The sequence below is a fragment of the Somniosus microcephalus genome, chromosome 2 (genome assembly GCF_052327205.1).
Source record: "Somniosus microcephalus isolate GS21.2 chromosome 2, FLI_Smic_1.0, whole genome shotgun sequence".
NCBI lineage: Eukaryota > Metazoa > Chordata > Chondrichthyes > Squaliformes > Somniosidae > Somniosus > Somniosus microcephalus.
In genome coordinates, this window is record NC_140988.1 from 61,029,999 (window position 1) to 61,051,748 (window position 21,750).

Below are 21,750 nucleotides of genomic sequence, written 5' to 3' on the forward strand. Positions count from 1 at the left end.
AAAAGGCTCCAGAGACCACGTAAATCCGCAGAGCGTCGGCGGGAATTCAGTGGCAGAGCAGGGCTATAAAAGGCTCCAGAGACCAGGTAAGGCCTCAGAGCGTCGGCGGGAATTCAGCGGCCACAGCGGGGCTATAAAAGGCTCCAGAGACCAGGTAAGGCCTCAGCGTCGGCGGGAAGTCAGCGGCAGCAGCGGGGCTATAAAAGGCTCCAGAGACCAGGTAAAGCGTACCAGTCTCCAAACTCGGAACTCAAAGGGAAGGAGAGAGGTAAAAAATAATCGAAGTGTGACATCACCAGAAAGCAGGTAAGTGATTGGTTGGTGAGTATTTCTCTCTTTTTAAACTTAAACTCTGTGGTTTATAGTTTCTAAGGTGTGATATTCATCATCTAAAATCGGGGCAGAGGGTATTTAAAAATAATATTAATACATTTAATTAATTACATAGAATGGGAGAGCAGGTGATGTGTTGCTGCTGCAATATGTGGGAGCTGGTGGACACCATTGATGCTCACAGTGATCACATTTGCAGTAAGTGCTGGCTGCTCGAGGAATTCCGGCTCCGTGTTGATGAGCTGGAATCCGAGCTTCAAACACTGACACACATCAGGGAGGGGGAGAGTTACCTGGACTCTGTTTCAGGAGGTAGTCAAACCAATTAGAGTAATTAATTCAGATGTAGTCCGTGGCCAGGGACAGGATGGTGTGACTAGAAGTGAGGCAGGTATAGGGATCCCCAGGAGGTAGTGTTGGAGGAGCAGCAGCCCTTGCTCTTGTCCAACAGGTTTGAGGCTCTTACTCACTGTGAGGATGGGAACGGGGACTGCGGGGAGGATGAGCAACCTGGCCACAGCACCGTGGAGCAGGGGGCCATTCAAGTGGGGGGGAGTTAAAAGAAATGTTGTAGTGGTAGGGGATAGTATCGTTAGGGAGATAGATAGGGTTCTTTGCAGCCGAGAGCGAGAGTCCCGAAGGCTGTGTTGCCTGCCCGGTGCCAGGGTTAAGGACATCTCCTCTGGGCTGGAGAGAAACTTGGAGTGGGAGGGGGAGGATCCAGTTGTCGTGGTCCATGTTGGTACCAACGACATAGATAGGACAAGGAAAGAGGTTCTGCTGAGGGAGTTTGAGCAGCTTGGGGCCAAATTAAAAAGCAGAACCACAATGGTGGTAATCTCTGGATTACTACCTGAGCCACGTGCAAATTTGGCTGGGGTAAATAAAATTAGAGAGTTAAATGCGTGGCTCAAAGACTGGTGTGAGAGAAATGGGTTTTGCTTCTTGGGACACTGGCATCAGTACTGGGACAGGAGAGAGCTGTTCCGTTGGGACGGACTTCACTTGGCCAGTGCTGGGACTAGAATCCTGGCGAATCGAGTAACTAGGGCTGTAGAGAGGGCTTTAAACTAATTAATGGCGGGGAGGTTTTAAGAGAGCTAAAAATAAAAATGACAGCGGAGAAGGCAATAAAGGTAGCAGTGGGGGAATTAAAAACCAGAGTGTGTCAGGAAGGGACAGAGGCCTAGAAATTCAGTTGGCGCCGCGCCAGGGCTTTAGCGCCGGAAAGTTAGCGCCGGCGCTAAGTCCCCCTGCGCGCGCCAAAAATTCAGTAGCGCCGCGCCCAAACGGCTGCCGGTGCTACTGAAGGGTGTTTGCGCCTGAAAACTGGCGCCCGATGCGGTGCGGCAGGCTCGGGAAGTGCAGGCCTCCTCCTTCAGTTAAGGAGGAGCTGCCTGCACCCGCCCGCTGGCCAGTAAAATCACCACAAAAATGAGCCCGGCACCTCAGGGAAGTGCCGGGCTCGCAGCCGAGAAGCATCTGTTCCGCGGGGGGGGGGGGGGGGGGGGGGGGGGAGTCCGGGGAGGGAGGTGCGGGCAGGCGGCCGGCGGGAAAGCGGCCGGCCGCCGCTCCACCTTTATGCGCCGGCGCAAAGTCGTGTAAGACTCTGTTACCAGAGTCTTAGTTGCGGCTGCCACGGGCGAGGCGGCCGCAACTGAATTTCGGCGCTGGGGCCCGTCGGCATGGCAACCGGGATGCTGCGCACACCGATGACATCATCGGTGCCGGCGCAGCGCTACCGGTCTACCGCCGATTCCAGGGCCCCAGGGAATTTTTAAACTGGCCATAACTCCGGCGCTAGGCCCTCCAGCGCCCCAAATGGGGCGCTAGGCCTACTGAATTTCTAGGCCAGAATGTATATAATGATAAAGGTAAAGTAGTAAAAGGGCTAAAAGCAGGAATAAATTGTCAGAAAACATATTTGAAAGTTCTTTATCTGAATGCACGCAGCATTCGTAACAAAATAGACGAGTTGATGGTACAAATAACTACACATGGGTATGATCTGGTGGCCATTACGGAAACATGGCTGCAAGATGATCATGACTGGGAACTAACCATACAAGGGTATTTGACAATTAGGAAGGACAGACAGGAAGGAAAGGGAGGTGGGGTTGCTATGTTAGTCAAGGATGGAATCACTGCAATAGTCAGAAATGATACTGGGTCAAAGGATCAGGATAGTGAAACAGTTTGGGTGGAGATAAAGAAAAAGGGGAAAAAGTCACTAGTGGGCGTAGTCTATAGGCCTCCTAACAGTTGCAACTCTGTTGGTCGGAGTATAAATCAGGAAATAGTTGGGGCTTGTAATAAGGGAACAGCTATAATCATGGGGGATTTTAACTTTCATATTGACTGGACTAATCAAATTGGGCATGGCAACCTTGAGGAAGAGTTCATAGTGTGTATTAGGGACGGGTTCCTTGAGCAGTATGTAACTGAACCAACCAGGGGGTAGGCAATCTTAGATCTGGTCCTGTGTAATGAGACAGGATTAATAAAAAATGTCCTAGTAAAGGATCCCCTTGGAATGAGTGACCATAATATGGTTGAATTCCAAATTCAGTTTGAGGATGAGAGAGTTGGATCTCAAACCAGCGTACTGAGCTTAAATAAAGGAGACTATGAAGGTATGAGAGTAGAATTGACTAAAGTGGACTGGGAAAACAGATTAAAGTGTAAGACGGTACAAGAGCAGTGGTCTACATTCAAGGAGATATTTCACATCTTTCAAGATAAATATATTCCACTGAGGAAAAAGGGGAGTAAAAGAAGACAGCCATCCGTGGCTTAGTAAAGTAATAAAGGATGGTATCCGACTGAAAACAAGGGCATATAAAGTAGCCAAATCTAGTGGGAGGATAGAAGATTGGGAAGCATTTAAAAGCTAGCAAACAATAACTAAAAGATTAATAAAGAAAGGGAAGATAGATTATGAAAGTAAACTAGCAAAAAATATAAAAACAGATAGCAAGAGTTTCTACAGCTATATAAAAAGAAAAAGGGTGGCTAAAGTGAACGTTGGTCCCTTAGAGGATAAGACCGGGAAACTAGTGGTGGGGAACATGGAGATGGCAAAGACGCTGAACAAATATTTTGTATCAGTCTTTACAGTAGAGGACACTAAAAATATCCCAACACTGGACAAACAGGGGGCAATGAGGGGGGAGGAGCTAAACACAATTAAAATCACTAAAGAGATGGTATTCAGTAAAATAATGGGACATAAGGCAGATAAATCCCCCGGACCTGATGGCCTACATCCTAGGGTCTTGAGAGAAGTAACGGTAGGGATTGTGGATGCATTGGTGATTATTTTCCAAAACTCCCTGGACTCAGGAAAGGCCCTGGCAGATTGGAAAACTGCTAATGTAACACCCTTATTTAAGAAGGGAAGTAGACAAAAAGCTGGAAACTATAGACCAGTTAGCCTAACATCTGTGGTTGGCAAAATGTTGGAGTCCATTATTAAGGAAACAGTAACAGAGCATTTGGATAAACATAATTTAATAGGACAGAGTCAGCATGGTTTTATGAAAGGGAAGTCATGTTTGACAAATTTGCTCGAATTCTTTGAGGACGTAACATACAGGGTGGATAAAGGGGAACCAGTGGATGTAGTGTATCTGGACTTCCAAAAGGCATTTGACAAGGTTCCACACAAAAGATTACTGATCAAGATAAGAAATCACGGGATTGGGGGTCATATACTGGCATGGGTGGAAGATAGGCTATCTAACAGAAAACAAAGAGTTGGGATAAATGGTTCATTCTCAGGATGGCAATCACTAACTAGTGGTGTTCCGCAGGGGTCAGTGCTGGGACCCCAACTCTTTACAATCTATATTAACGATTTGGAGGAAGGGACCGAGTGCAACGTATCCAAGTTTGCCGACGATACAAAGATGGGAGGGAAAGCAGTGAATGAGGAGGACATAAAAAACCTGCAAAAGGACATAGGCAGGCTAAGTGAGTGGGCAGATGGAATATAATATTGGAAAGTGTGAGGTTATGCACTTTGGCAGAAAAAATCAAAGAGCAAGTTATTATCTAAATGGAGAGAAACTGCAAAGTGCTACATTACAAAGGGATCTGGGGGTCCTGGTGCATGAAACACAAAAAGTTAGTATGCAGGTGATCAGGAAGGCCAATGGAATCTTGGCTTTTATTGCAAGGGGGATGGAGTATAAAAACAGGGAGGTCTTGCTGCAGTTATACAGGGTATTGGTGAGGCCACACCTGGAATACTGCGTGCAGTTTTGGTTTCCATATTTAAGAAAAGATATACTTGCTCTCGAGGCGGTTCAGAGAAGGTTCACTCAGTTGATTCCAGAGATGAGGGGGTTGACGTATGAGGAAAGGTTGAGTAGGTTGGGCCTCTACTCATTGGAGTTCAGAAGAATGAGAGGCGATCTTATCGAAACATATAAGATTGTGAGGGGGCTTGATTGGGTGGATGCGGTGAGGATGTTTCCACTGATGGGTGAGACTAGAACTAGGGGGCATAATCTTAGAATAAGGGGCTGCCCTTTCAAAACTGAGATGAGGAGAAACTTCTTCACTCAGAGGGTAGTAAATCTATGGAATTTGCTACCCCAGAGAGCTGTGGAAGCTGCAACATTAAATAAATTTAAAACAGAGATAGACAGTTTCCTAGCAGGCAAGGGAATTAGGGGTTACGGGGAGAGGGCAGGGAAGTGGACGTGAGTCTAGATTCGGATCAGCCATGATCCTATTGAACGGCGGAGCAGGCCCGAGGGGCCATATGACCTACTCCTGCTCCTACTTCTTATGTTCTTATGTTCTTATGGCGCCTCTAACGTAGCAAAACGTCCCAAGGTGCTTAACAAGACCGTTATCAATAAAAGCATTTTTGACACCGACCACAGAGGAGCTATCAGGGCAGAAGACCAAAAGCTTGAGCTTCCAACCACATATCCGCTCCATCATCAAGACTGCCTACTTCCATCTCTGTAACGTCGCCGGACTCCGACCCTGCCTCAGCTCATCTGCTGCAGAAACCTTCATCAAGACCTTTGCTGCTTCTAGACTTGGCAATTCCAATGCTCTCCTGGCCTCCCATCTTCCACCCTACATAAACTTGTGCTCAACCAAAACTCTGCTGCCCGTATCTTAACTCGCACCAAGTCTCATCCACCCATCACCCCCTGGCTTGGTCAAAGAGGTGGGGTTTAATTAGCATCTTAAAAAGGAGAGAAGTTTAGGGAAATTGGAGGAGTGCAGAGATCTCGAAGACTTGCAGGGCTGGAGGAAGTTAGAGATAGGGAGGGGCGAGGCCATGGAAGGATTTGAAAACAAGGATGAGAATTTTAAAATGGAGGTGTTGTTGGACCGGGAGCTAGTGTAGGTCAGCGAGCACAGGGCTGATGGGTGAACGAGACTAGTGCGAGTTAAGACATGGGCAGCAGAGTTTTGGTTGAGCACAAGTTTATGTAGGGTGGAATATGGGGGTCAAACACAACACCAAGGTTGCGAATGGTCTGGCTCAGCTTCAGAGTTACCAGGGCTGGAAATGGTGGTCAGGGAATAGAGTTTGTGGCGGAGATCAAAGACAATGGCTTCAGTCTTCCCAATATTTAGTTGGAAGAAATTTCTCCTAAGAAATAGGAGCAGGAATAGGCCACTTGGCCCCTCTAGCCTGCTCCGCCATTCAATAGTCATGGCTGAGCTTGGGCTCAAAGCCACTTCCCTGCCCGCTCCCCATAACCTTTCACTCCCTTATCTTGCAAAAATCTGTCTATCTCCACCTTAAACGTATTTAATGAACCAGCCTCCACAGCTCTCTGGGGCAGAGAATTCCACAGATTTACGACCCTCAGAGAAGAAATTCCTTCTCATCTCAGTTTAAAAAGGCGACCCTTTATTCTGAAACTATGCCCCCGAGTTCTAGATTTCCCCACGAGGGGAAACATCCTCGCTGCATCTACCTTGTCGAGCCCCCTCAGTATCTTCTATGTTTCAATAAGATCACCTCTCATTCTTCTAAATTCCAATGAGTATAGGCCCAACCTTTTTTCATAAGTCAACCCACTTATCTCAGGAATCAACCAAGTGAATCATCTCTGAACTGCCTCCAATGCAAGTATATCCTTCCTTAAATAAGGAGGCCAAAACTGTACGCAGTACTCAAGGTGTGGTCTCACCAATACCCTGTATAGTTGTAGCAGGACTTCCCTGCTTTTATACTCCAACCCCCTAGCAATAAAGGCCAACATTCCATTTGCCTTTCTGATTACTTGCTGTACCTGCATACTAACTTTTTGTGTTTCATGCACAAGGACCCCCAGGTCCCTCTGAACTGTAGCATTTTGTAATCTCTCTATTTAAATAATTTATTTTTTATTTTTCCTGCCAAAGTGGATAACCTCGCACTTTCCCACATTATACTCCATCTGCCAAATGTTTGACCATTCATAGCCTGTCTATATCCCTTTGCAGATTCTTTGAGTCCTCTGCATAACTTGCTTTCCCACCCATCTTTGTATCATCCGCAAACTTGGCTACATTACACTCGGTCTCTTCATCCAAATCATTAATGTAGATTGTAAATAGTTAAGGCCCCAGCACCGATCCCTGTGGTACCCCACTAGCTACCGCTTGCCAACCAGAAAATGACCCATTTATCCCGACTCTCTGCTTTCTGTTAGCCGGCCAATTCTCTATCCATGCTAATATATTAACCCCAACTCCATGAGCTCTTATCTTATGCAGTAACCTTTTATGTGGCACCTTATCGAATGACTTCTGGAAATCCAAATGCACCACATCCACTGGCTTACCCTTAACCACCCTGCTCGTTACATCCTCAAAGAACTCCAGCAAATTTGTTAAACATGATTTCCCTTTCATAAAACCATGCTGACTCTGCTTGACTGCATTGTGATTTTCCAAATGCCCTGCTACTGCTTCCTTAATGAAGGACTCCAGCATTTTCCCAACGACAGACGTTAGGCTAACTGGTCTATAGTTTCCTGCTTTCTGACTCCCTCCTTTCTTAAATAGGGGTGTTACATTTGCGGTTTTCCAATCCGCTGGGACCTCTCCAGAATTTTGGTATATTGCAACCAATGCATCCACTATCTCTGCAGCCACTTCTTTTAAAACCCTGGGATGCAGGCCATCTGGTCCAGGGGACTTATCGTCTTTTAGTCCCATTATTTTACCAAGTACTTTTTCCTTAGTGATAGTCTTTAGTTTCCCCCCTCCCTGTGGCCCCTTGATTATCCATTATTGGGATGTTGTTAGTGTCTTCTACCGTGAAGACAGATACAAAATATTTGTTCAGAGTCTCTGCCATTTCCCCGTTCCCTATTATTAATTCCCCATTCTCATCCTCTAAGGGACCAATGTTTACTTTAGCTGCTCTTTTTTTTTATATACCTGTAGAAGCTCTTACTTTCTGTTTTAATATTTCTTGCCAGTTTACTCTCATAATTCATCTTCTCTATTATTTTTTTGAGTCATCCTTTGCTCATCCAATTAGTCATCCAATATTGGAAGTCAGACAAGCAGTGTGACAAAGCAGAGGCAGTGGAAGGGTCAAGAGAGGTGTTGGTGAGATAGAGCTGAATGTCATCAACATACATGTGGAACCTGATGTGTTTTCGGACGTTATCGCCGAAGGGCAGCATGTAGATGAGAAACAGAAGGAGGCCAAGGATAGATCCTTGGCATACTCCAGAGGTAACGATGCAGAAGTGGGAAGAGAAGCCATTGCAGGTGATTCTCTGGCTATGATTCAATAGATTAGAATGAAACCATTCAAGGGCATTTCCACCCAGCTATAAGACGGAGGAGAGTTGATGGAGGATGGTGTGCTCAACTGTGTCAAAGGCTGCAGATAGGTCGAGAAGGACGAGGAGGGTTAGTTTACCTTTGTCACAGTCACAGTCACACAGAATGTCATTTGTGACTTTGATAAGGGCGGTTTCAGTACTGTGGCAAGGGTGGAAACCTGTTTGGAGGGATTCAAACAAGGAATTGCAGGAAAAGATGGGCACAGATTTGGGAGGCGCTCGTACCTTCAAGGAGAGAAAAGGGAGGTTGAAGATGGGGCGGTAGTTTGCAAGGACAGAGGGATCAAGGGTGGGTTTTTTTAAGGAGAGGAGTGATGATGGCAGATTTGAAGGGAAGGGGGACAGTACCCGAGGAGAACATAAGAACAAGGAGCAGGGGTAAGCCATTCAGCCCAGCTCCGCCATTCAATGAGATCATGGCTGATCTTCTGCCTCAACTCCATTCACCGGCCTTAACGCCATATCCCTTGACGCCCTTACTAGTCAGAAATCTATCAACTTCTGTTTTGAATATATCCAATGACTGCGCCTCCACAGCCCTCTGGGGTAGAGAATTCCAAAGATTCACCACCCTCGGTGTGAAGAAATTTCTTTTCATCTCAGTCCTGAATGGCCTACCCTTTATCCTGAGGCTGTGGCCCCTGGTTCCTGCCAAGGGAAACATTCTCCCAGCATCTACCCTATCAAGCCCTGTAATAATTTTGTATGCTTCAATGAGATCCCCTCTCATTCTTCTGAATTCAAAGAGAATACAGGCCTAGTTTACTCCATCTCTTCTCATACGACAGTCCCGCCATCCCAGGAAGCAATCTCGTGAACCTTTGTTGCACTCCCTCTATGGCAAGTATATCCTTCCTTAGGTAAGGAGACCAAAATTGTACACAGTACTCCAGGTGTGGTCTCACCAAGGCCCTATATAATTTTTCACTCCTGTACTCAAATCCTCTTGTAATGAAGGCCAGCATACCATTTGCCTTCCTAATGGTTTGCTGCACCTGCACATTCACTTTCAGTGACTCATGTACAAGGACACCCAGGTCCCTTTGAGCATCTGCATTCCCCAATCTTTCACCATTTAGGAAATACTCTGCCTTTCTGTTTTTTCTACCAAAGTGGATAACTTCACATTTATCCACATTATATTCCATCTGCCATGTTCTCGCCCACTCACTGAGCCTGTCGCGATCCCCCTGAAGCCTCTTCACATCCTCTTCACAACTGACACTGCCACCTAGCTTTGTATCATCAGCAAATTTGGAAATGTTACATTTAGTCCCCTCATCCAAATCACTGATATAGATTGTGAATAGCTGGGGCCCAAGCACCGATCCTTGCGGTACCCCACTAGTCACAGCCTGCCATCCTGAAAAAGACCCGTTTATCCCTACTTTGTTTTCTGTCTGTTAACCAATTCTCAATCCATGCTAGTATATTACCCCCAATTCCATGTGCCCTAATTTTGTTCACCAACCTCTTGTGTGGGACCTTATCGAAGGCCTTCTGAAAATCCAAATACACCACACTTACTGGTTCCCTTGTCTACTCCACTAGTTACATCCTCAAAGAACTCCAATAGGTTTGTTAAACAGGATTTCCCTTTCATAAATCCATGTTGACTCTGCCCAACCTTACTATTAGTTTCTAAGTGCCCAGTTATTGCATCCTTTATAATAGATTCCAGCATTTTCCCAACTACTGATGTGAGGCTAACAGGTCTGTAGTTCCCCGTTTTTCTCTCTCCCTCCTTTCTTAAATAGCGGGGTTACATTTGCTATCCTCCAATCTGCAGGAACCATTCCAGAATCTATAGAATTTTGGAAGATGACAACCAATGTGTCCACTATTCCAATGGCCATATTATGGTCACTCTTCCCTTTACGACAAGGTTATTAATTAACCCTTTCTCATTGCACAGTACTAGATCTAAAATAGCCTGTTCCCTAGCTGGTTCCTCAACATACTGATCTAGAAAACTATCTTGCATACATTCCATGAATTCATCCTCCACACTATTACTGCAAATTTGGTTTGCCCAGTCTATATGTAGATTAAAGTCCCCCATGATTACTGTATTACCCTTGTTACATGCACCTCTAATTTCCTGATTTATACTCTGCCCTACATTACAACTACTGTTTGGGGGCTTATAAACAACTCCACCAATTTTTTCTGCCCCTTGCTGTTTCTTAGCTCCACCCAAACTGATTCTACTTTTTGATTTTCTGAGCTAAGATCCTTTCTCTCTACTGTCTTTATCCCATCCTTTATCAGGGCTACCCCTCCTCCTTTTCCATTTTGCCTATATCTTCTAAAAGTTAAGTATCCTAGAATATTTAGTTCTCAATCTTGGCCACTTTGCAACCATGTTTCAGTTATGGCTGTTGGAGCAAACCTGTTCATTTCTATCTGCACTATTAATTCATCTATTTGTTGTGAATGCTTCGCGCATTCAGATATAGTGCCTTTAGCTTTGACGTATTTCTATTTTTCCCTGATGTCACTGACGGCTTATTACTCTCTGTCCCTTCCTGACCCTTTCTGCTTATTTTTACCTGAAACTCTACTCTGCTCTAGAGCTTTGAAATTTCTCTTGCTGCTTTTAAATTTACTCTTTTCTGCATCCGCCCACCCCCATTCATTAGTTTAAAGCCCTGTCTACTGCCCTAGTTTTTTGGTTTGCCAGCCCGGTTTAAATGGAGCCCGTCCCAATGGAACAGCTCCCTCTTTCCCCAGTACTGGTGCCAGTGCCCTATGAACCAAAACCCCTTCCTCCCACACCACGCTTTGAGCAACGCATTTAAACCTCTAATCTGTTTGTCCCTATGCCAATTTGCGTGTGGCTCAGGTAACAAGCCAAAGATTATTACCTTTGAGGTTCTGCTTTTTTTAATTTGGATCCTAGCTCCTCAAACTCACTCAGCAGAAACTCATTCCTAGTTCTACCTATGTCGTTGGTTCCTACGTGGACCACTGCAACTGGATCCTCCCCCTCCAAGTTCTTCTCCAGCCGCGAGGAGATGTCTATAACCCTGGTACCGGGCAAGCAACACAACCTTCAGAACTCTCGGTCGCGGCTGCAGAGAACAGTATCTAACTCGTTTGACTATACTGTCCCCTACCACAACTACATTCCCTTTCAGTCCCCCCACCTGAATGGCTTCCTGCACCATCATGCCATGGTCAGCTTGCTCATCCATCCTGGAGGCTTTTCCCTCATCCACACAGGCAGCAAGAACCTCATACCTGTTGGACAAGGGCAAAAGCTTAGGCTGGGGTACCCTTACCTGTCTGAGTTGCAGTAACATCCTCCTGTCTCTGACCACCAACCAGCCCTGTACCACTACCTAACCTAGGGGTGTGATTGCCTCCTGGATCAAAGTGTCCAGGTAACACTCCCCATCCCTGATGGCCTGCAATGTCTGCACCTCAGACTCCAGCTCAAAAACTCTGAGCTGAAGTTCAAGATGCAGGCACTTACTGCAAATGTGGTTGTCCAGGATCACAATGCTCTGCACAAACTCCCACATGCTGCAGTTGCAGCACACCACCTGCACTGCCATCCCTCTAAGACCTTGTTTTATTTAATTAAATTTGTAATTAAGTAACTTAGTTTACAGTGTAGTCTCTTGACTACTTACTTGATCTGGATTAAGTTAGGGGTACTGAAATTAAATATCTAACTATAACACAAAGCATTACAAGTAGTGTAGGCAAAAAGCAGCAACTCCTTCCCCCTCTTCTCTGAATTCCCATTCTTTCCAAATTCCCAAATAAAGCACTCTGTTCAAGTTTGTTTAATCCTGCTCTGTGCAGAGTTTGAAAATCCAGATAAATGACATCTACTGCATTGCCCTTGTCTATTTTCTGTTACCTCTTCAAAAAATTCAGTGAGGTTGGTCAAGCAGGACTATCCCTTTTGAAATTGGGTCGACTAAGCCTGTATTCACTAGAGTTTAGAAGAATGAGAGGGGGTCACATTGAAACGTATCAAATTCTGACAGGGCTAGACAGACTGGATGCAGGGAGGATGTTTCCCCAGGCTGGGGGGGGTCGAGAACGAGGGGTCACAGTCTCAGGATAAGGGGTAGAACATTTAAAAGGTGAGCCCGAGGCGCAGGTAGGCCTCAGAGCGGCAGCGGCGGGAATCCCGGCGGCGGTGAGCCCGAGGTGCAGGTAGGCCTCAGAGCAGCAGCGGTGGGAATCTCGGCGGCGGCGAGCTATAAAAGGTGAGCCCGAGGCACAGGTAGGCTTACCAATCTCAGAGGGAGAGAAGTAAAAAGTAATCGAAGTGTGACGTCACCAGAAAGCAGGTAAGTGATTGGTTGGTGAGTATTTCTCTCTTTTTTAAACTTTAACTCTGTGGTTTATACTTTCTAAGCTCTCTGTGGTGTAGCGGGGACTGTTTGTAAACCAGGGCCCTTAAATATATCTTTTAACTGTAGTGAAATTGGTGGGATTGATTTGTTAAATTTAATTTGAATTAATTAAAGGGTAAGTCATGGCAGGACAGCCCGGTGCCATGGTATGCTCCTCCTGCACTATGTGAGAACTCAGGCACACTTCCTGCACACATGGTTGTCAGGGACACAGGAAGTGTGTCCAGCTGCAGCTACTGACAGACCGCATTGCGGCGCTGGAGCTGCAATTGGATACATACTGGACCATTTGCGATGCTGAGGACGTCGTGAATAGCACGTTTAATCAGTTGGTCACACCGCAGGTAAAGGTGGCACAGGCAGAATGGGAGCAGGTGACCAACAGGCAGAGTAGTAGGCACAGGCAGGTAGTGCAGGGGTCCCCTGAGGCCATCCCCCTCTCAAACAGATATACCGCTTTGGATACTGATGGGGGGGGATGGCTAACCAGGGGAAGGCAGCAGCAGCCAACTTCCTGGTACCAGGGGTGGTTCTGCTGCACAGGATGAGAGGAAAAAGAGGGGGAGAGCTATAGTAATAGGGGATTCTATTGTAAGGGGAATAGATGGGCGTTTCCGCGGCCGCAAATGAGGCTCCAGGATGGTGTGTTGCCTCCCTGGTGCAAGGGTCAAGGATGTCTCAGAGCGGCTGCAGAACACTTTGGAAGAGGAGGGTGAACAGCCAGTTGTCGTGGTGCATATAGGCACCAACGATATAGGAAAAAACCGGGATGAGATCCTAAAAGCTGAATATAGGGAGTTAGGAGGTAAATTAAAAAATAGGACCTCAAAGGTAGTAATCTCAGGATTGCTACCTGTGCCACGTGCTAGTCAGAGTAGAAATAGAAGGATATTTCAGATGAATACGTGGCTAGAGGAATGGTGCAACGGGGAGGGATTCAAATTCCTGTGACATTGGAACCGGTTCTGGGGGAGGTGGGACCAGTACAAAACGGACGGTTTGCACCTGGGCAGGGCCGGGACCGATGTCCTAGAGGGACTGTTTGCTAATGCTCTGGGGATTGCAGGCAGGGGGTTGGGAACCTGAGCGGGGAGACAGAGGAAAGGGAAACAAGGATAAAAGCAAAAGACAGGAAGGAGAAAAACAAAAGTGGCAGGCAGAGAAATCAAGGGTTTAAATCAAACATGGCCACAGTAAATAATAATTCTAAAAGATCTAAGAGTGTTAAAAAAACAAGCCTGAAGGCTCTGGCCTAGAAATTGACTATAGCCCCGTTTGGGGCGCCAGCCTTGCCAGGGCGCTAAAAGTAGCGCCGCAGAAGCATTCGCGGCCGCCCGCCCGCCGGAAATTCAGTTGGAGCGCCCCAAAGGGAAGCGCGGCGCTACTGGAGGCGCCCCACATCCCTCTTGGGGCGCTGCGACTGAATATCGTTGCGCAACGTGCCGCAGCACCACACGCTGCAGTACTGCAGGCCTTCCTCCCCTTCTTAAAGGGGAGGGGCCTTGTGCAGCGCAATCTAGGGCCCAGCTGGGCCCCCGAGGATCGCGAGTGCCGGCAAAAGAGCCCGGCAGCGAGGAGAAGTGCCGGGCTCTTGGAACGCAGCCGGAACTCCACCGGGGGGAGGGGGTGGTCAGGAGGCCGGGGACGGGAGCGCTGCTGGCAGGCGGCCAACAACAAAAATGGCCGCCCCGCACCTCCTTTAATTTGCGCCTCTACCGCCGCAGGTAGGCCCCCCTGAACCGGTCGCACATAGCGTCCGGCGGTAAATCAGGGGCCACTTCCAAATATCGCAGCTGGGGCGTCGGCGGGGCGCTGCGCACACCAATGACATCATCAGTAGCGGCGCAGCGCTAACGGCTAGCGCCACCACTAGCGTCCCGCTGAATTTAGCGGGAGGCGTGGCCAGTGGCTTGCAACCCACTTAGCGCCCTCTTAAGGCGCTAACGGGTGGCGCAGCCAACTGAATTTCTAGGCCTTTGTGTCTTAATGCGAGGAGCATTCGTAATAAGGTGGATGAATTAGCTGCGCAAATAGAGGTAAACGAATATATGATTGGGATTACGGAAACATGGCTCCAGGGTGGCCAAGGCTAGGATCTCAACATCCAGAGGTATTCAATATTCAGGAAAAATAGGCAAAAAGGAAAAGGAGGTGGGGTAGCATTGCTGGTTAAAGAGGGGATTAACACAATTGAAAGGAAGGATATTAGCTCTGATGATGTGGAATCTCTATGGATAGAACTGAGAAATACCAAGGGGCAGAAAAAGTTAGTGGGAGTGGTATATAGACCTCCAAACAGTAATGCGGAGGTCGGGGATGGCATTAAACGGGAAATTAGAGAAGCGTGCAATAAGGGCACAGCAGTTATCATGGGTGACTTTAATCTACATATAGATTGGGCTAACCAAATTAGTAACAATATACTGTGGAGGAGGAATTCCTGGAGTGTATACGGGATGGTTTCCTGGACCAATATGTCGAGGAACCAACTAGAGATCAAGCCATCTTAGACTGGGTATTATGGAATGAGAAAGGATTAATTAGTAATCTTGTTGTGCGAGGCCCCTTGGGTCAGAGCGGTCATAATATGATCGAATTCTTCATTAAGATGGAGTGTGAAATAGTTGACTCAGAGACTAGGGTCCTGAATTTAAATAAAGGAGACTACGATGGTATGAGATGCGAGTTGGGTAGGATTGATTGGGGAATGTCACTCAAAGGGTTGACGGTGGATGGGCAATCCACATTCAAAGATCGCATGGATAAACTACAGAATGTGTTCATCCCAGTTTGGCATAAAAATAAAACAAAAAAGGTGACTCAACCGTGGCTAACAAGGGAAATTAGGGATAGCATAAGATCCAAGGAGAGGACATATAAATTGGCCAGAAAAAGCAGTAAACCTGAGGATTGGGAGCAGTTTAGGATTCAACAAAGGGATTAATTAAGAGGGGGGAAATAGAGTATGAGAGTAAGCTTGCAGGGAACATAAAAACTGACTAAATTAAATACATACTTTGGTTCTGTCTTCACAAAGGAGGACACAAATAACCTCCCAAAGATGTCGGGGAACATAGGGTCTAATGAAAGGGAGGAACTGATAGAAATCAGTATTTGTAGGGAAATGGTGTTAGGGAAATTGATGGGATTGAGGGCTGATAAATCCCCAGGGCCTGATAATCTACATCCTAGGGTACTTAAGGAAGTGGCCCTAGAAATAGTAGATGCATTGCTGGTCATCTTCCAAAATTCAATAGACTCTGGAACAGTACCCATGGATTGGCGGGTAGCTAATGTTACCCCACTGTTCAAAAAGGGTGGTAGAGAGAAAACGGGGAATTACAGACCGGTAAGCCTGACATCGGTAGTGGGGAAAATGCTAGAGTCCATTATAAAGGATGTAATAGCAGAGCACTTGGAAAAAAGTGACCGGATCGGACAAAGTCAACATGGATTTACAAAAGGTAAATCGTGCTTCACTAATCCACTGGAATTTTTTGAGGATGTAACTGGTAAAATAGATAAGGGAGAACCAGTGGATGTGGTGCATTTGGATTTTCAAAAGGCTTCCAATAAGGTCCCGCATAAGAGATTAGCGTGTAAAATTAAGGCACGTGGGATTGGGCGCAAGGTATTCACTTGGATAGAGAACTGGTTGGCAGACAGAAAGCAAAGAGTTGGAATAAACGGCTCTTTTTCCGAGTGGCAGGCAGTGACTAGTGGGTTACCGCAGGGATCGGTCCTTGGACCCCAGCTATTCACAACATATATTAATGATCTAGACAAGGGAACTAGATGTAATATCTCCAAGTTTGTAGACGACACAAACCTGGGTGGGCGTGTGTGCTGTGAGGAGGTTGCCGAGAAACTCCAGTATGATTTGGACAGGTTGGGTGATTGGGCAGAAGCATGGCAGATGCAATATAACGTGGATAAATGCGAGGTTATCCACTTTGGTGTCAAAAACAGGAAGGCAGATTATTATCTGAATGGCAATAGATTGGGAGAAGGGGGAGTGCAACGAGACCTGGGCGTCCTTGTGCACCAGTCGCTGAAAGTAAGCATGCAGGTGCAGCAGGCAGTTAAGAAGGCAAATGGTATGTTGGCCTTCGTAGCGAGACGGTTTGAGTACAGGAACAAGGATGTCTTGCTGCAGTTGTACAGGGCCTTGGTGAGACCACATCTTGAGTATTGTGTGTAGTTTTGGTCGCCTTATCTGAGGATGTTCTTGCCATGGAAGGAGTGCAGCGAAGATTCACCAGGCTGATACCTGGGATGGCAGGAATGACTTATGAGGAGAGATTGGGTCGATTGGGCTTGTACTCGCTGGAGTTTAGGAGAATGAGAGGGGATCTCATCGAAACTTATAAAATTCTAACAGGACTAGATGCTGGAAGGATGTTCCCGATCGTCGGGGAGTCCAGAACCAGGGGTCGCAGTCTAAGGATAAGGGGTAAGCCATTTAGGACAGAAATTAGGAATTTCTTCACCCAGAGAGTGGTGCACCTGTAGCATTCTCTACCAAAGAAGGCAGTAGAGGACAATTCATTAATTAAATATATTCAAGAAGGAGTTGGATATATTTCTTAAGGCTAAAGGGATCAAGGGATATGGAGAGAAGGCAGGAACAGGGTACTGAATTTGAATGATCAGCCATGATCTCACTGAATGGCGGAGCAGGCTTGTTAGGATAAAATTTGGTTCAAGGGATAGAAAGGGGTCCTCAATATTCGACCGGTATAAAACTATCTGAAAGGTACCATTTAGTCTTGTTAGCTGGAAAACAAATGCAAAGCACCATGGGATACTTGGCTATATTAACCCTTTTAGACTAACAAATAGAAATTGGCTGACATTCTGAAAAGTTGTTTGTAATTACAACCTGGTAACTGTTTAGAAAGAGCCTGTTCTTGGAAGAGATAAGAATACAAAGGCACGATTAAGAAGCAGCAGCAAATAAGGCCTTGAAGAAGTAGCCAGCTGCATAATTCTTGTGGCTTTTTTCTCCAGCTAGCCATGTCTCTGCTGGAAAATAGTTTCCCATACTGATAACAAAAGTAAGAGATAGCTCATGAATATGAAGCATCCTAGTCGACAAGCTTTTTACTGACGTATTCAGGGGATACTTGAGTTCGAAGGACAGGCTTAGTAGTTGATTGATTAACCATGTAAACCAATGAAGTATTAATATTCCCATGTATACACCCCATTAGTAATAAGTGGGTGTTGTCTAATAAACTGTATAAACTAAGCTGTATTGTCACTTTTCCTCTGAGAATGGTGCCTCCAGCTGGGGTTGGCTGAGGTGGTTCTCCCGTGTGCACTCATAATAAACTATTGATCTGGGATTAACACCCGAGTCTGTTAGTTCTGTTTTACCATCTAGATTATCCTCGCTTACAAGGCTCAAGGGGCCGAATGGCCTACTCCTGCTCCTATCTTCTATGTTTCTATATTTAGGACTGAGATGAGGAGAAATTTCTTCACTCAGAGGGTGGTGAACCTGTGGAATTCTCTACCACAGAAGGCTGCGGAGGCCAAGTCACTGAATATATTTAAGAAGGAGATAGATAGATTTCTAGACACAAAAAAGCATCAAGGGGTATGGGGAAAGGGAATATGGTATTGAGATGGAAGATCAGCCATGATCATATTGAATGGCCGAATGGGCTACTCCTGCTCCTATTTTTCAATGTTTCTATGAAATCCATGCTGACTAGATAGGGGTTTCTGTGGTCGCGACCGAGACTCCAGGATGGTATGTTGCCTCCCTGGTGCAAGGGTCAAGGATGTCTCGGCGCGGGTGCAGAACATTCTGGAGGGGGAGGGGGAACAGCCAGTTGTCGTGATACATGTTGGTACCAACGACGTAGCTAAAAAAAGGGAAGAGGTCCTACAAGTAGAATTTAGGGAGTTAGGAGCCAAGCTAAAAAGTAGGACCTCGAAGGTAGTAATCTCTGGATTACTACCAGTGCCACGTGCTAGTAAGAGTACAGAGAACAGGATAGTTAGGCTAAATACGTGGCTTGAGCAGTGGTGTAAGAGGGAGGGTTTTAAATTTTTGAGGCATTGGAACCAGTTTTGTGGTAGGTGTGACCTATACAAAAGGGACGGTCTACACCTGTGCAGAGATGGAACTGATGTTCTCGGGGTAATTTTTGATAAAGCAGTTCGGGAGCATTTAAACTAGTATGGCAGGGGGCTAGAAACCTATGTAGTGAAATAGAGGAAAGTGAAAGGCAGACAGAAATAAATGATAAAAGGGTGAGGAACAAAAAACAAAGGGCCAAACTAATTCATAAAAAATGTGAGCATAAAAAAAGCCTGAGGGTTTTATACCTTAATGCGAGAAGCATCAGGAACAAGGTAGATGAATTAGCTGTGGAAATAGAGGTTAATAATTATGACCTAATTGGGATTACGGAAACATGGTTGCAGGGTGAGCAGGGCTGGGAGCTTAACATACAGGGGTATTCAGTATTTAGGAAGGATCGACAAAAAAGAAAGGGAGGAGGGGTAGCATTGCTAGTAAAAGAGGGGATAAATGCAATTGAAAGGAAGGATATTAACTCAGTTAATACAGAATCTATATGGGTGGAGCTAAGAAATAGCGAGGGGCGAAAAACATTAATAGGAGTGGTATATAGGCCTCCAAATAGTAAAATAGAGGTTAGGGAGGGCATCACGAGGGAAATTAGAGAAGCGTGCAATAAGAGCACAGCTGTCATCATAGGTGACTTTAACTTACATATAGATTGGACTAGCCTAATCAGTAAAAATAATGAGGAGGAGGAATTCCTTGAGTGTTTGAGGGATGGTTATCTGGATCAATATGTCGAGGAACCAACTCGGGAACAGGCTATATTGGACTGGGTACTGTGCAATGAGAAGGGACTAATCAGTAATCTTGTTGTACGGGGACCCTTGGGTCAGAGCGATCATAACATGATCGATTTCTCACTCGAAATGGAGAGCGAAGAAATTGACTCAGAGACTAAGGTCCTGAATTTAAACAAGGGGAATTATGATGCCATGAGACGGGAACTGAGTAGGTCTGATTGGACAACGTTCCTGGGAGGACTGGAGGTAGATAAACAATGGCAAACATTTAAAGATAGAATGACAAAATTGCAAAAATTGTTTATACCAATCTGGCATAAAAGGAAATCTAAAAAGGTGACTCAACCGTGGATAACAGGGGAAATTAGAGACAGCATAAAATCCAAAGATAGGGCGTATAAAATAGCCAAAAAAAGCGCCAGAGCGGAAGATTGGGAACAGTTTAAGATAGAGCAAAGGAGGGCAAAGGGCATAATCAAGAGGGGCAAAATAGCTTACGAAAACAAGCTGGCGGAAAATATAAAAACTAACTCCAAAAGCTTTTATAAGTATATCAAAAGGAAAAGACTGGTGAAAACCAAAGTTGGTCCATTGCAGTCAGATACGGGGGAATATATAATGGGAAATAAGGAAATGGCAGATCAACTAAATGCATACTTTGGGTCAGTCTTTACGAAGGAAGACACAAAAAACCTCCCTGGGATATCGGGAAAAATAGGGACATTGGCAAAGGAGGAACTGACGCAAATCAATATCTCTAAGGATATGGTGTTAAGGAAGCTAAAGGGATTGAAGGTGGACAAATCCCCAGGGCCTGATAACATGCATCCTAGGGTACTGAAGGAGGTGGCCCTAGAGATAGCGGATGCACTAAGGATGATTTTTCAGAATTCATTAGACTCGGGAACAGTGCCGATGGATTGGAGGGTAGCTAACGTTACCCCACTATTCAAAAAGGGGGGTAGGGAAAAAGCAGGTAATTACAGACCTGTAAGCCTTACATCAGTTGTGGGCAAAATGCTGGAGTCCATCATTAAGGATGAAATAGCGGAGCACTTAGCAAATGGGGACAGGATAGGACAGAGTCAACATGGATTTACAAAGGGTAAATCGTGCTTGACTAATCTATTGGAATTTTTTGAGGGAGTAACTGGTAGAATAGATGGGGGAGAGCCAGTAGATGTGGTGTACCTGGACTTCCAAAAGGCCTTCGATAAGGTCCCACATAAAAGATTAGCATGGAAAATTGAGGCTCATGGGATAAAGGGGAAAGTTTTGGCGTGGATAGGGAACTGGCTGTCAGATAGAAAACAGAGAGTTGGAATAAACGGCTCATTTTCTGAATGGCAGGCAGTAACAAGTGGGGTACCACAGGGATCTGTCCTGGGCCCCCAGCTGTTCACAATTTACATTAATGACCTGGATCAGGGAGTCGGATGCAGCATTTCCAAATTTGCAGACGACACTAAACTAGGAGGTGGGGTGGGCTCAGAGGAAGAGACCAGGAAGCTCCAGAGCGATTTGGACAGACTGGGCGATTGGGCGGATAAATGGCAGATGCACTATAATGTGGACAAGTGCGAAGTTATCCACCTTGGGTGCAGGAACGGGAGGGCAAATTATTATTTAAATGGCAATAGATTGGGAGAGGGGGAAGTACAGAGAGACCTGGGTGTTCTTGTACACCAGTCACTGAAGGCGAGCATGCAGGTGCAACAGGCGGTCAAGAAGGCAAACGGTATGCTGGCCTTCATAGCAAAAGGGTTAGAATACAGGAACAGGGATACCTTGCTGCAGCTGTACAGGGCACTGGTGAGACCACACCTCGAGTACTGTGTACAGTTTTGGTCGCCTCATCTGAGGAAGGATGTTCTTGCCATGGAGGGGGTGCAGCGGCGATTCACCAGGCTGATACCAGGAATGGCGGGAATGACCTATGAGGAGAGACTATGTAGTTTAGGGATGTACACACTGGAGTTTAGAAGATTGAGAGGGGACCTCATAGAAGTGTATAAAATTCTGACAGGTCTAGACAGACTGGATGCAGAAGGAATGTTTCCCTTGGCGGGTGAGAACAGAACTAGAGGACATAATTTAAGGATAAGGGCTAAACCATTTAGGACAGAGATGAGGGGGAATTTCTTCACTCAGAGAGTGGTGAACCTGTGGAACTCATTGCCACAGAGGGCAGTGTACGCCAGCTCATTAAATATATTTAAGAGGGAATTAGATATATTTCTACGGGCAAAAGGGGTTAAGGGTTACGGAGAGAAGGCGGGGACGGGATACTGAATTAAAGGATCAGCCATGATCTCATTAAATGGCGGAGCAGGCATGAAGGGCCGAATGGCCTACTCCTGCTCCTATCTTCTATGTATCTA

At 46.0% G+C, this 21,750-nt stretch overlaps 1 protein-coding gene across 1 annotated transcript in view; it reads right to left on the reverse strand.

The window, feature by feature from the left end:
• Positions 1-21,750, reverse strand: part of adad1 (adenosine deaminase domain containing 1 (testis-specific)) — a 165,064-nt gene that overhangs the window by 120,348 nt on the left and 22,966 nt on the right. The window lies entirely within an intron of this gene.